The sequence below is a fragment of the Pteronotus mesoamericanus genome, unplaced genomic scaffold (assembly GCF_021234165.1).
Source record: "Pteronotus mesoamericanus isolate MK-2021 breed Mesoamerican mustached bat unplaced genomic scaffold, CSHL_Meso_final scaffold_705, whole genome shotgun sequence".
Taxonomy (NCBI): domain Eukaryota; kingdom Metazoa; phylum Chordata; class Mammalia; order Chiroptera; family Mormoopidae; genus Pteronotus; species Pteronotus mesoamericanus.
Window position 1 is genome coordinate 10434785 of NW_026555326.1, and position 12766 is coordinate 10447550.

General features: G+C 40.4%; 1 pseudogene; it reads left to right on the top strand.

Annotated features, from left to right (window-relative positions):
- Positions 1-4101: 4101 nt before the first annotated feature.
- On the top strand, positions 4102-11981 carry LOC129062143 (replication factor C subunit 5-like; annotated as a pseudogene).
- The last annotated feature ends 785 nt before the right edge of the window (positions 11982-12766 follow it).

Below are 12766 nucleotides of genomic sequence, written 5' to 3' on the forward strand. Positions count from 1 at the left end.
ACTGTTGATATCTTTCTTTATGCCTGTCAATAATTGCTATATATATGCTCCTACAATGGATGCAAAGGTGTTTGCAAGAATTTTTTCCTCTTGTTGAATCTATTTCTTTATCATTATATAACGTTCTACCTTGTACCTAGTTTTAGCCCTTTTATAAAAGTGTATTTTGTCTTACATATGTATGACCCAAGCAATCTTTTTATTTCAATTTGCGTAATTTTTTTTTATCCCTTAACTTGAAATCTGTGTGTGTCTTTTGATCTTAAGTGTGTCTCATGTAGGAAGCAAATATATGCATCTTGTATTTTTTAAAACCATTAAGGCACCTATATCTTTTTCTAAAATTATACTTTATTGATTATGCTATTACAGTTGTCCCGACTTTTCCCCTTTGCCCCCTCCACCTAGCACCATCTTCTCCCTCAGGCAATCCTCCCACCATTGTTCATGTCCATGGGTCATGCAAGTTCTTTCCATTTCCAATACTGTATTTACATCTCCATGGCTATTATGTAACTACCTATTTGTATTTCTTAAAGCCTTCACTTTCTCATCTATTCTCCCCTACCTGTCACATCTGGGAGCCATCAAAATGTTCTGTGTATACACAACCCTGTCTCTATTATTGTTTGATTAGCTTGTTTTTTTTTTTTAATTCAGTTGATAGATATGTATTTTTTGCCACTTTGTTACTTATAGTTTTGACCTTCTTTTTCTTAAGTCCCTTCAACATTTCACATAATAATGTTTTGGTGATGATGAGCTCCTTTAGTTTTTTCTTATCTGGGAAGCTCTTTATCTGCCCTTTGATTTTAATGGAAGCTATGCTGGGTAGAGCAATGCTTGGCTGTAGGTCCCTGCTGTTCATTTCTTCCCAATCCCTTCTAGCCTGAAAAGTTTATTTTGAGAAATCAGCTGACTGTCTTATGGGACCTCTCCTGTAAGTAACTAACTGGTTTTCTCTTGTTGCTTTTAACATTCTCTCTTTATTTTTAACCATTGGAATTTTAATTATTATGTGTCTTAGAGTGGAATTCTTCGCATTCCTCTTGTTTGGGACTCTCTGTGCTATTTCCTTCATCAAATTAAGGAAGTTTGCTTTCATTATTTTTTCAAAAAGATTTCCAGTTACTCGTTCTTTCTCTTCTCCTTCTGACATCATTATGATGTGAACGTTGGGATGCTTGAAATTGTCCCAGAGTCTGCATACACTATTCTAATATTTTTGGATTCTTTTTTTCTTTGTGTTGTTCTGATTGGTTGTTTTCTGCATCCTTATTTTTGAAATAATTGATTTGATTCATGGCTTCATCCACTTAACAACCAATTGTTCCTTATTGCAATTAGTATATTCTTTGTTTCTGACTGGATTTGTTTTGTTTTGTTTTTTTTTTTTTTGGTGTCGTGACTTATATTTAAGTTTTTTTATGCATTTTGAGTTTATTTTTGTGTATTGTGTAGGTTGGTGGTCAAATTTCATTTCTCCCAAATCCATCTGTTGAAGAGACTATTTTTACTATGCTTCTGCCTCCTTTGTCAAATATCAATTGACCATAGAGACATAGGTTTATTTCTGGGCTTTCTATTTTGTTCCATTAGTCTATGTGCCTGTTCTTATACCAATACCAGGCTGTTTTGATCACAATGGTCTTGTAATATAGTTTGATGTCAGGCATTGTGATCTATTCTACTTTGTTCTTCTTTCTCAAAATTGCTGTGGCTATTTGGGGTTGTTTATGGTTCCATATAAATTTTTGAACTGTTTGTTCTATGTCTGTGAAATATGTCATTGGTACTTTTATAAGGATTGCATTGAATCATTGAATTTGTAAATTGTTTTGGGTTTTATTGACATTTTGATGATATTAATTCTTCCAATCCATGAACACGACAATCCTTCCATTTATTTGTGTTAATTTCTTTCTTCAGTGTTATATAGTTTTCCATGCACAGGTCTTTTACCTCTTTGGTTAAGTTTATTCCTAGGTACTTTATTTTTCTTGTTGCTATAGCAAAGGGGATTTTTTCTTGATTTCTGTTTCTGATATTTCATTGTTGGTGTACAAAAATGCTTTTGATTTCTGAATATTGACTTTGTATCCTGCTGTTTTGCCAAATGCACTTTTTTGAGTGATTTTTTTTGGTGTAGTCTATGGGGTTTTCTATGTACACTATCATGTCATCTGCAAACAATGATAGTCTTTCCACATCCTTTCCAATTTGGATGCCTTTTATTTCTTTTCTTTGTCTAATCACTGTAGCTAGGATGTCCAATACTTTGTTAAATAGCACTTGGGAAAGTGAACATTCTTGTCTTGTTCCCAACCCTAATGGGAAAGATTTTAGTTTTTGCCCATTTACTCTTATTTTGGCTATAGGTTTTTCATATATGACATTTATTATGTTGTGGTATGTCCCCTTTACTCTCACTTTGCTGCATGTTTTTATCATATATGGGTGCTGTACCCTAACAAATGATTTTCCCATGTCTATTGATATGATCATGTGATTTTTGTCTTTCCTTTTGTTTATGTGATGTATTACTTTATTAATTTACAAATATTGAACCATTTTTGCATCTCTGGGATGAATCCCACTTGATCTGGTGGATGATCTTTAATGTATTGCTGGATGTGGTTTGCCAATATTTTATTCAGGATTTTAGTGTCTATGTTCATCAGCCATATTGGCTTGTAGTTTTCTTTCTTTGTTATGTCTTTGGTATTGGGATTAGGTTGATGCTGGCCTCATAAAAAGAGTTTAGAAGTAATCCCTCTTCTTGGATATTTTGGAATAGTCTGAGAAGGACAATCCCTCTTCCTTAAGTATTTTGTAAAATTCTCCTGTGAAACTATCCGGTCCAGGGCTTTTGTGTGCCAGGAGTTTTTTGATTAGTGCTTCAAGTTCCCCAGCTGTTATCCATCTCTTCAGGCTTCTTGCTTCTTCTCCATTCAGCGTTGGAAGGTTATACTTTTCTAGAAATTTGTCCAATTCATTGAGGTTTTCAAACTTCTTGGCATATAATTGTTCATAATAGTTTCTTACAATCCTTTGTATTTAAGTGGTATCAGTTGTAATTCCACCTCTTTCATTTCTGATATTTTTTGGGACCCTCTCCCTATTTTTCTTGATTCTACTTAAAGGCTTGTCAATTTTGTTTTTCTTTTCAATGAACCAGCTCCTGGATTGGTTGATCCTTTGAATTGTTTTTTGAGTCTCTCTGTCATTCAATTCTGCTCTGATTTTATATATTTCCTTCTACTTGGTCTGTGCTTTGTTTGTTGTTGTTTCTCCAGTTCTTGAAACTGAAAGGTTAGGTCATTTATTTAAAATGTTTCTATCTTTTTGATGTATGCTTGTATTGCTATGATCTTCCTTATCAGGACTGTCTTCGTTGTGTCCCATAGGTTTTGGAATGTTTTGTGTTCATTTTCGTTTGTTTCCAGAAAATATTTGATTTCTTCTTTGATATCATTATTAACCCACTCATTGTTTAATAGCATGCTATTCAGTCTCCATAAGTTTCAATTTTTTGAGTTTATTCATTGAGGTTGGTTTCTAGTTTCAAGCCCTTGTGGTCCAAGTATATGCTTGTTATGATTTCAATTTTCCTGAATTTGTCGAGGCTTGTTTTGTGTCCTATCATGTGGTTTATCTTTGAAATGTTCCATGTGCATTTTTAAAGAATGTGTATTTTGATTTTTTGGGATGAAACATTCTATATATCAGTTAAGTCTGTTTGCTCTAATGTGTCATACATTTCCATAATATCCTTGTTGATATTTTGTTTGGAAGATCTATCCATTGTTGACAGTAGGGTGTTAAAATCCCACCTATAAGTGTGTAACTGTCTATATCTTTTTTGAAGTCCTCTAAGATTTTCCTTATATATTTGGGTGGTCATATGTTGGGTGCATACAATTTTGCCACGTTTATGTCTTTTTGATGGATTCTTCTGAGTATTATGAAGTTTCTTCCTGCGTCTGTTTTTATGACCTTTGTTTTAAAATCTATTTTATTTGATAGAAGTATTGTTATTCCAGTGCAGATCCCCTAGAGACTTGACCACGCAGTCAATCTGGACACCTTGGACATGGCGCCATGGGATCCTCAGTGCACAAGCAGCAGCAGCAGTAGCAGCTGCAGCAGCCCTTGGCATCCAAGATCACAAACTTGCCCTGGGTTGAAAAATACCAGCTACAGACACTGAATGATCTCATTTCTCATCAGGACATTTTTTTTAAATTAATTTATTTACTTTTTAAATACATTTGTCTCTGCCTTCCCCCCACCTCTTTCCCTTGCCCCCTCCCACCTTCCCTCCCTCAGCTCTTCCCCTTTGGTTTTGTCCATGAGTCCTTGCTATATGTTCCTTGACTTTCCCCTTCCCTTCCCTTTCCCTGCCCCCCCCCTTCCCTCTTGTCTCTGTTGATTTCTTTTCCTTTCAGTGTTGCTGGTCATATTTTCCTTGCTTCTTTGCATTGTTGGTTAGGTTCCGCTTATAGGTGAGATCATATGGTATTTGTCTTTCGCTCCCTGGCTTATTTCGCTTAGCATGATGCTCTCCAGTTCCATCCATGCTGTCGCAAAGTTTAGTACTTCTTTTTTCTTTCTGCTGCGTAGTATTCCATTGTGTATATGTACCATAATTTTTTGATCCAGTCATCTACTGATGGGCATTTAGGTTGCTTCCAACACTTGGCTATTGTCAATTGTGCTGCTATGAACATTGGGGTGCATAGGTTCTTTTGTATTGGCGTTTTGGTGTTCTCAGGGTATAGTCCCATCAGGGGAATCACTGGATCAAAAGGCAGTTCCATTTTCAGCTTTCTGAGGAAATTCCACACTGCTTTCCAGAGTGGCTGCACCAGTCTGCATTCCCACCAACAGTGGACTAGGGTTCCCTTTTCTCCACAGCCTCGCCAGCACATGTTGTTTGTGGATCTGTTTATGATGGCCATTCTGACCGGTGTGAGGTGGTACCTCATGGTGGTTTTGATCTGCATTTCTCTGATGGCTAGTGATGCAGAGCATCCTTTCAAATGTTTCTGGGCCCTCTGTATCTCCTCCTTAGAAAAGCATCTGCCCAGGTCCTTTGCCCATTTTTTGATTGGATCATTTGTCTTCTTGGAGTAAAGTCGAGTGAGTTCTTTGTATATCTTGGAGATCAAACCTCTATCTGATGTATCATTAGCAAATACATTTTCCCAAATGGTTGGCTCCCTTTTCATTTTGCTGATGTTTTCTTTAGCCGTGCAGAAGCTTCTTATTTTGATGAGGTCCCACTTGTTTATTCTTTCCTTTATGTCCCTTGCTTTAGGAGACATATCAGTGAGAAAATTGCTGCGTGGGATATCTGAGAGTTTCCTGCCAATGTTCTCCTGTAGGACTTTGATGGTGTTGCAACTTATATTTAAGTCTTTTATCTATCTTGAGTTTATTTTTGTGTATGGTGTCAGCTGATGATCCAATTTCAATTTTTTGAATGTAGCCATCCAGCTCTCCCAACACCATTTGTTGAAGAGGCTGTTATTGCCCCATTTTATGCTTCTGCCCCCTTTGTCAAATATTAGATGTCCATAGAGACCTGGGCTTATTTCTGGGCTTTCTATTCTGTTCCACTGGTCTATGGGTCTGTTCTTGTGCCAGTACCAGATTGTTTTCAGTATGGTGGCTTTGTAGTAGAGTTTGATGTCCGGTATTGTGATCCCTCCTACTTTGTGTTTCTTTCTCAAAATTGCTGTGGCTATTCGGGGTCGTTTATGGTTCCATATAAATTTTTGAAATGTCTGTTCTATTTCTGTGAAATACGTCATTGGTATCTTAATAGGGATTGCGTTGAATCTATAAATTGCTTTTGGTAGTATGGACATTTTAAGGATATTAATTCTTCCAATCCATGTGCACGGTATATGCTTCCATTTATTTGTGTCTTCCTTAATTTCTTTTTTCAATGTTGCATAGTTTTCTGCATACAGGTCTTTTGTGTCTTTGGTTAAATTTATCCCTAGGTACTTTATCTTTTTTCGTGCTATATCGAATGGTATATTTTTCCTGATTTCTTCTTCTTCTATTGCATTGCTGGTGTACAAAAACGCCTTTGATTTCTGAATGTTGACTTTGTATCCTGCTGTTTTGCCAAATTCACTTATTAGGTTGAGGAGTTTTTTGGTAGAGTCTACAGGGTTCTCTATGTACACTATCATGTCATCTGCAAACAATGATAGTTTTACTTCCTCCTTTCCTATTTGGATGCCTTTTATCTCTTTCTCTTGTCTGACCGCTGTGGCTAGGACTTCCAATACGATGTTGAAAAGAAGCGGTGAGAGTGGACATCCTTGTCGTGTTCCCGATCTTAGTGGGAATGCTTTCAGTTTTTGCCCGTTGAGTATGATATTGGCTGTAGGTTTTTCATATATGGCCCTTGTTACGTTGAGGAATGCCCCATTTATTCCCATTTTGCTGAGTGTTTTGATCATAAATGGGTGCTGTACCTTGTCAAATGCTTTTTCTGCATCTATCGAGATGATCATGTGGTTTTTGTCTTTTCTTTGATTTATGTGGTGGATCACGTTTACCGATTTGCGTATATTGAACCATCCCTGCATCCCTGGGATGAATCCCACTTGATCGTGATGGATAATCTTTTGAATGTATTGCTGGATGCGGTTTGCCAATATTTTGTTGAGGATTTTAGCATCTATGTTCATCAGCGAAATTGGCCTGTAGTTTTCTTTCTTTGTAGGGTCTTTATCTGGTTTTGGGATCATGGTGATGCTGGCCTCATAGAAGGAGTCTGGCAATCTTCCCTCCTCTTGGATTTTTTGGAATAGTCTGAGAAGGACAGGGGTTAGCTCTTCCTTAAATGTTTTGTAAAATTCTCCTGGGAAACCGTCTGGCCCTGGGCTTTTGTGTGCCGGGAGTTTCTTGATTAATGCTTCAATTTCCCCAACTGTATCGGTCTGTTCAAGCTTTCTGTTTCTTCCTCCTTCAGTATTGGAAGATTATACTTTTCTAAAAATTTGTCCATTTCATCCAGATTTTCAAATTTCTTGGCATATAATTGTTCATAATAGTTTCTGATAATCATTTGTATTTCTGTGGTATCAGTTGTTATTTCTCCTCTTTCATTTCTGATATTATTAATTTGGGTCCTCTCCCTTTTTGTCTTGATGAGTCTGCTTAAAGGTTTGTCCACTTTATGAATCTTTTCAAAGAACCAGCTTCTGGATTGGTTGATCCTCTGAATTGTTCTTTTCGTCTCTATGTCATTCAGTTCTGCTCTAATCTTGACTATTTCCTTCCTTCTACTTTCTCTGGGATTTATTTGTTGTTGTTTCTCCAGTTCTTCAAGTTGTAGTGTTAGATCTTTTATTTGAAATGTTTCTATCTTTTTAAGGTAAGCCTGTATTGCTATGAACTTCCCTCTCAGGACCGCCTTTGCTGTGTCCCATAGGTTTTGGACAGTTGTCTGTTCTTTTTCATTTGTTTCCAGAAATTTTTTGATTTCTTCTCTTATCTCATTATTGACCCATTCATTGTTTAACAGTGTACTGTTCAGTCTCCATGAGTTTCCAAGTTTTTGAAGTTTCTCTTTGAGTTTGATTTCGAGTTTCAAGGCCTTGTGGTCTGAGAAAAAGTTTGGTATTATTTCAATTTTTCTGAATTTACTGAGGCTTGCTTTGTGTCCTATCATGTGGTCTATCTTTGAAAAACTGCCATGAGCATTTGAAAAGAACGTGTATTTTTCTTCTTTGGGATGTAAGATTCTATATATGTCAGTTAAGTCTCTTTGATTCAGTGTTTCATTCAGCGCCACGATATGTTTATTAATGTTTTGTTTGGAAGATCTGTCCATTTTTGACAGTGGGGTGTTGAAATCCCCTACTATCAGTGTGTTGCTATCTATATCTTTTTTGAAATCATCCAACAATATCCTTATAAACTTGGGGGCTCCTATATTGGGACCATATAAGTTTACAATGTTGATGTCTTCTTGATAGATTCCTCCTTTAAGTATGAAAAAGTGCCACTCTGGGTCTCTCTTTATGGCCTTTGCTTTGAAATCGACTTTGTCTGATACAAGTATGGCAACGCCAGCCTTTTTCTCATGTCCATTTGCTTGGAATATTATTTTCCATCCCTTTACTTTCAATCTGTGTAGGTCTTTTGCTCTGAGGTGGGTCTCTTGTAGGCAGCATATGTGTGGGTCATGTTTTCTTATCCATTCAGCTACCCTGTGTCTTTTGATTGGGGCATTTAGTCCATTCACATTGAGAGATATTACTGATAGAAACTTACTCATCTTTTCTCTTTGTACTTGTGTTCCTCTCTGTCTCATTCTTTTCCTTCATCTGCTTAAACCAGTCCCCTTAGCATATCTTGGAGTGCTGGTTTGGTAGAGATGTATTCTTTTAGCTTTCTTTTGTCTGGGAAACTCCGTATTTCTCCTTCTATTTTAATGGAGAGCCTAGCTGGGTAGAGCAGCCTTGGCTGTAGGCCCTTGCTGTTCATGGCTTGGAATATTTGTTGCCATTCCCTTCTGGCTTGTAGTGTTTCTGTTGAGAAGTCAGCTCCTAGGCGTATCGGGGCCCCCCTTGTATGTTACTTTCTCCTTCTCCCTTGCTGCCTTGAGGATTCTCTCTTTGTCTTTGACATTTGCCATTTTAATGATGATGTGTCTTGGAGTGGACCTCCTTGGGTCCTTCTTGAGTGGGGTCCTCTGTGCCTCCTGGATCCATGAGAGCCTTTCACTCCTCAAATTAGGGAAATTTTCCATCATTACTTTTTCGAGGAGGTTCTCTATTCCTTGCTCCTCTTCTTCTCCTTCTGGTATCCCTATTATACGGATATTATTGCGTTTCAGGTTGTCCTGCATTTCCCTAAATGCTTCTTCATTCTTTTTGAGCCGTTTTTCCATTTCTTGTTCTTTCTGAGAGCTTTTTTCTACCTTGTCCTCCATCTCACTGATTCGATCCTCAGCTTCATCCAGCCTGCTTTGGATTCCTTCTACTGTGTTCTTCAAATCAGAAATGGTATTCTTCATATCCTCTTGTGTCTTCTTGATAGTTTCTATGTCCTTTTCCAGGCTGATATAGTTTGCTGTAAGATCCTGATAGTTTCTCTGCAGTTTCTCATAGTTCTCTTTGAGCTGGCTGAGCTCATTGAGCTTCCTTAGAACCATTGTTTTGAGTTCCATATCTGATAGTTCCCTTGCCTCTATTTCATTGAGCTCTCTCTGTGGGGAGTCCCCTTTTCCACTCATTTGGGTGGAACTTCTTTTTCTTCCCATTTTTGTGAGAGTCTGTTAAGTATTTTTGTCCTTTACTTTTCTTTCTGGGCTTGCCTCTGATGCTGTCAGTTGTTGACCCTATAGGGCCTTGGGTTGTTTGTTTGAGCCTTTCAGGAGTCTAATGCCTGTGTCTGACTCCTGCTTGAAGCAGCTCTGTGACCCCTTCGGTCAGGGCTGGGCTATTTTTTGGGATCTCTCTGCGCTCTCACGAGAGCTCCTTGAGCGCGTTCCCAGCGCGGCAGGGTCCCCCACCTGCCTGGGCTCGCATGTGTTTGCCCCAGACCAGGGGGCTTATTCGCGACCTCCCGTGCTCATCTGGCCTCCCTGGCACGCGAGCTTCGCGGCACTGGTCAGTTTAGGGTCTTCTATTGTGTGTTTTCCCCGCTTTTGGCTCTTTGGGTGCGTTGCTTTCCCTCGCCAAATGGGGACTACGGAAATGGGAGGAAATCAGCTCTAGGACTCTCCGGGTAACCCTGTTTCTGGTCTCTCCTCCAGGGACTTTGGGCAGCTCTACTTATTTTGTGGGCTGCTCCGCAATCGCGGCCGGTAGGTCAATTTACGCCTGCCCTTGCCCCTCTGTGCAATCCCTCGCAGGCCGTACGGGTGCCAGTCTGTGTGAGGCCTTGCCGGCAGGTGCAAGCGTTCGCCAGCCCGCGTGGGTCACACACTCTCTCGCCAACCCTCGCCAGTCACTCGGCGCAAGTGTGCGCAGCTGCTCTGGGTGTTTTGGGGGTTTCTATGTTTGCTTTTCGGCTTTTGGCTCTTTGGGGGTGTGGCCTCTTCCCGCGCAATGGAGACTTCGGCAAGGAGAAGGAGTCAGGACTCCCCGGTTCCTCCTCCCGTTCTTTCCCCAGTGCCTCCGTTTCTAGTCTCCCCTTAGGGGCCTCTGGGCAGTTCTGTGACCCCTTCGGCCAAGGATCCAACCCCTGTGCGGACTGCGTTTCAATCGCAGGCAGTCTGGTTCATGCGGGCCCCGCTTCTGCCTCTTTGGGGTCGCGCCTTTCCAGCCCACAACAGAGACTACCGAACGGGGAGGGAGTCGGCACTCCCCGGTTCCTCCTCCCGTTCTTTCCCCAATGCCTCCGTCTCCAGTCTCTCCTCAAGGCTCTCCCAGCCAGTCTGCACTCAGCCCCGCAGCTCACAGGCGTACAAGCTGTGTGCGGAGCGCACAAAAGGCAGGTTAATTGTTTCCCTTATGCCTGAGCGAGATGGTAGCTGCAGAGTGGGAGGTGCATTATCACCCGGGCTCCACCAGCCGCAGTGTCAGTTCTCTTCACAAAGTTTTCCTCTCCAGTCTTTTCCCAGGCACCAGCCCACCCTGCTGCCGCCTGTACCCAGCGATCAAGGAGGGTGGCTGCCGCTGCAACTTTTGCGTTTGCCCTTTAAATGTCTTTTTGCATCCCCAGCCACCTGTCTCTGGCAGAGAGCGCCCCTAAGCTTTTTGGGGTTGCGTTTTGTCTGTATTTTCTCGGCTTTAGCTGCTGTAGTTTAGGGGTTCCTGTTTTTTATTCAGACCCCGTTCTTCTCGGGGGGAGCTAACTGGCCGTTTCAATGTCCCTCTGGTGCCAGTACCCGTGCGCACCTAGCCCACCCTCTCGAGCCTCCACCGCAATTCTCACCCGTTGGGATGTGTGAGAGTCGAATCCACTGTCCGCGGCACCAAGGCTCCTCTCCCACTATCGCTCCACTGCTTTCCAGGTGATTACTCCATTATTTAGTTGCAATTCCAGTTTGGTTTTGGGAGGAGGTCAGCGTGACTCCCTTTCACTCCTCCGCCATCTTTTTCATCAGGACATTTTGAATACCATTCAAAAATTTATCACTGAAGACCAATTGTCACACCTGCTTCTCTATGGCCCTCCAGGGATAGGAAAGACATCCACTATTCTTACCTGTGTGAAACAGCTGTACAAAGAATTTGGCTCCATGGTTTTGGACCTGAATGCTTCAGTTGACTGAGGAATAGATATCGTTCAGGGACCCATCCTGAGCTTTGCTAGCACAAGGACAATATTTAAGAATGGCTCTAAACTAGTGATACTTGACGATGGTGATGCCATGACTAAAGATTCTCAGAATGCCTTGAGGAGAGTGATTGAGAAATTTACTGAAAATACCAGATTTTGCCTCTCTGAAACTACCTGTCAAAGACCATCCCGCCTTGCAGTCCTGCTTTACAAGGTTCTGATTCTGCCCCCTGACTCCCAAACTCATTGTTCCGTGCCTGGAGCATGTTGTAGAAAAAGAGAAAGTTGACATAAGTGAAGATGGCATGAAAGCACTTGTGATTCTTTCCAGTGGAGATATGTAGCGGGCTCTAATCATTTTACAGAGCATGAATATGGTCTTTGGGAAAGTGACAGAGAAGGTGATGTACACCTGCACAGGGCACCAGATCAAGTCAGACATCACCAACATTCTTGATTGGCTGTTGAATCAAGATGTCACCACAACCTGCAGAAATATGGAGTTGAACACTCTGAAGGGGTTGGCATTACATGATATCCTGATAGAGATACACTTGTTTGTGCATAGAGTTGACTTTCCATCTTCAGTTTGAATACATTTGTTGACCAAAATGGCAGAAATTGAGTACGGACTTTCTCTTGGCATCAGTGAGAAGATTCAGCTGAGTTCCCTTATTGCAGCTTTTCAAGTCAACAGAGACCTGATTGTCAAAGATGCCTAGATGCTGACAGAGGATCATTTGCTGCAATTCTGAGGCCCAGGAGTGACTAGAGAACAGGGGACTTGTTATGGGGTGAACTGGAGTCAGGGGATGAAGCCACAATCACCCCAAGTCTTGGAAAATTCATGTTCCAGGCATGGGAGGGAAGATATATAATAAGAAGCTTGCTTGTGGCTGTCTGGAGCAGAGATGTACAAAACAATTTTAGTGTTCAGCTGTATTACTGCATTGCTTTATTGGGAGAAAAAGCAAACACCCTTATTTCAGCCTTTGGGCTTTTACCCTTTATTTGGTTGGATGACAGGAAGTTAGCCTACCTCATTTCATTTCGAGCACTAAAGGTTTCAAATCTAGATGGTCCATGTCTTCCAACTCAGGATAAACAGAACATCTACAAAATCAAGTATAATCTGTGATGTTGACCGTGTATTTCCTTTTAGGGTAGATGTTAATAGATTTCTGGCTAAAACTATTATAAAATGGACTTAATTCTAAAAAAAAAAATCTATTGTTATCCTGGCTTCTTTTTCCTTTCCATTTTCTTGAAATATTTTTTTCCATCTCTTACTTTAAGTCTGTGTAGGTCTTTTCTTCTGAGGAGGGTCTCTTGTGGGCAACATATGTGCGGGTCATATTTTCTTATCCATTCAGCTACTCTATGTCTTCTGATTGTAGCATTTACTCCATTTACATGTAAAGTTATTATTGATAGGTACTTATTCATTTTTTCCCTTTGTACCTCTGTTGATCTCTTTCTCACTCTTTTTCTTCATCTTCTTAAAGCA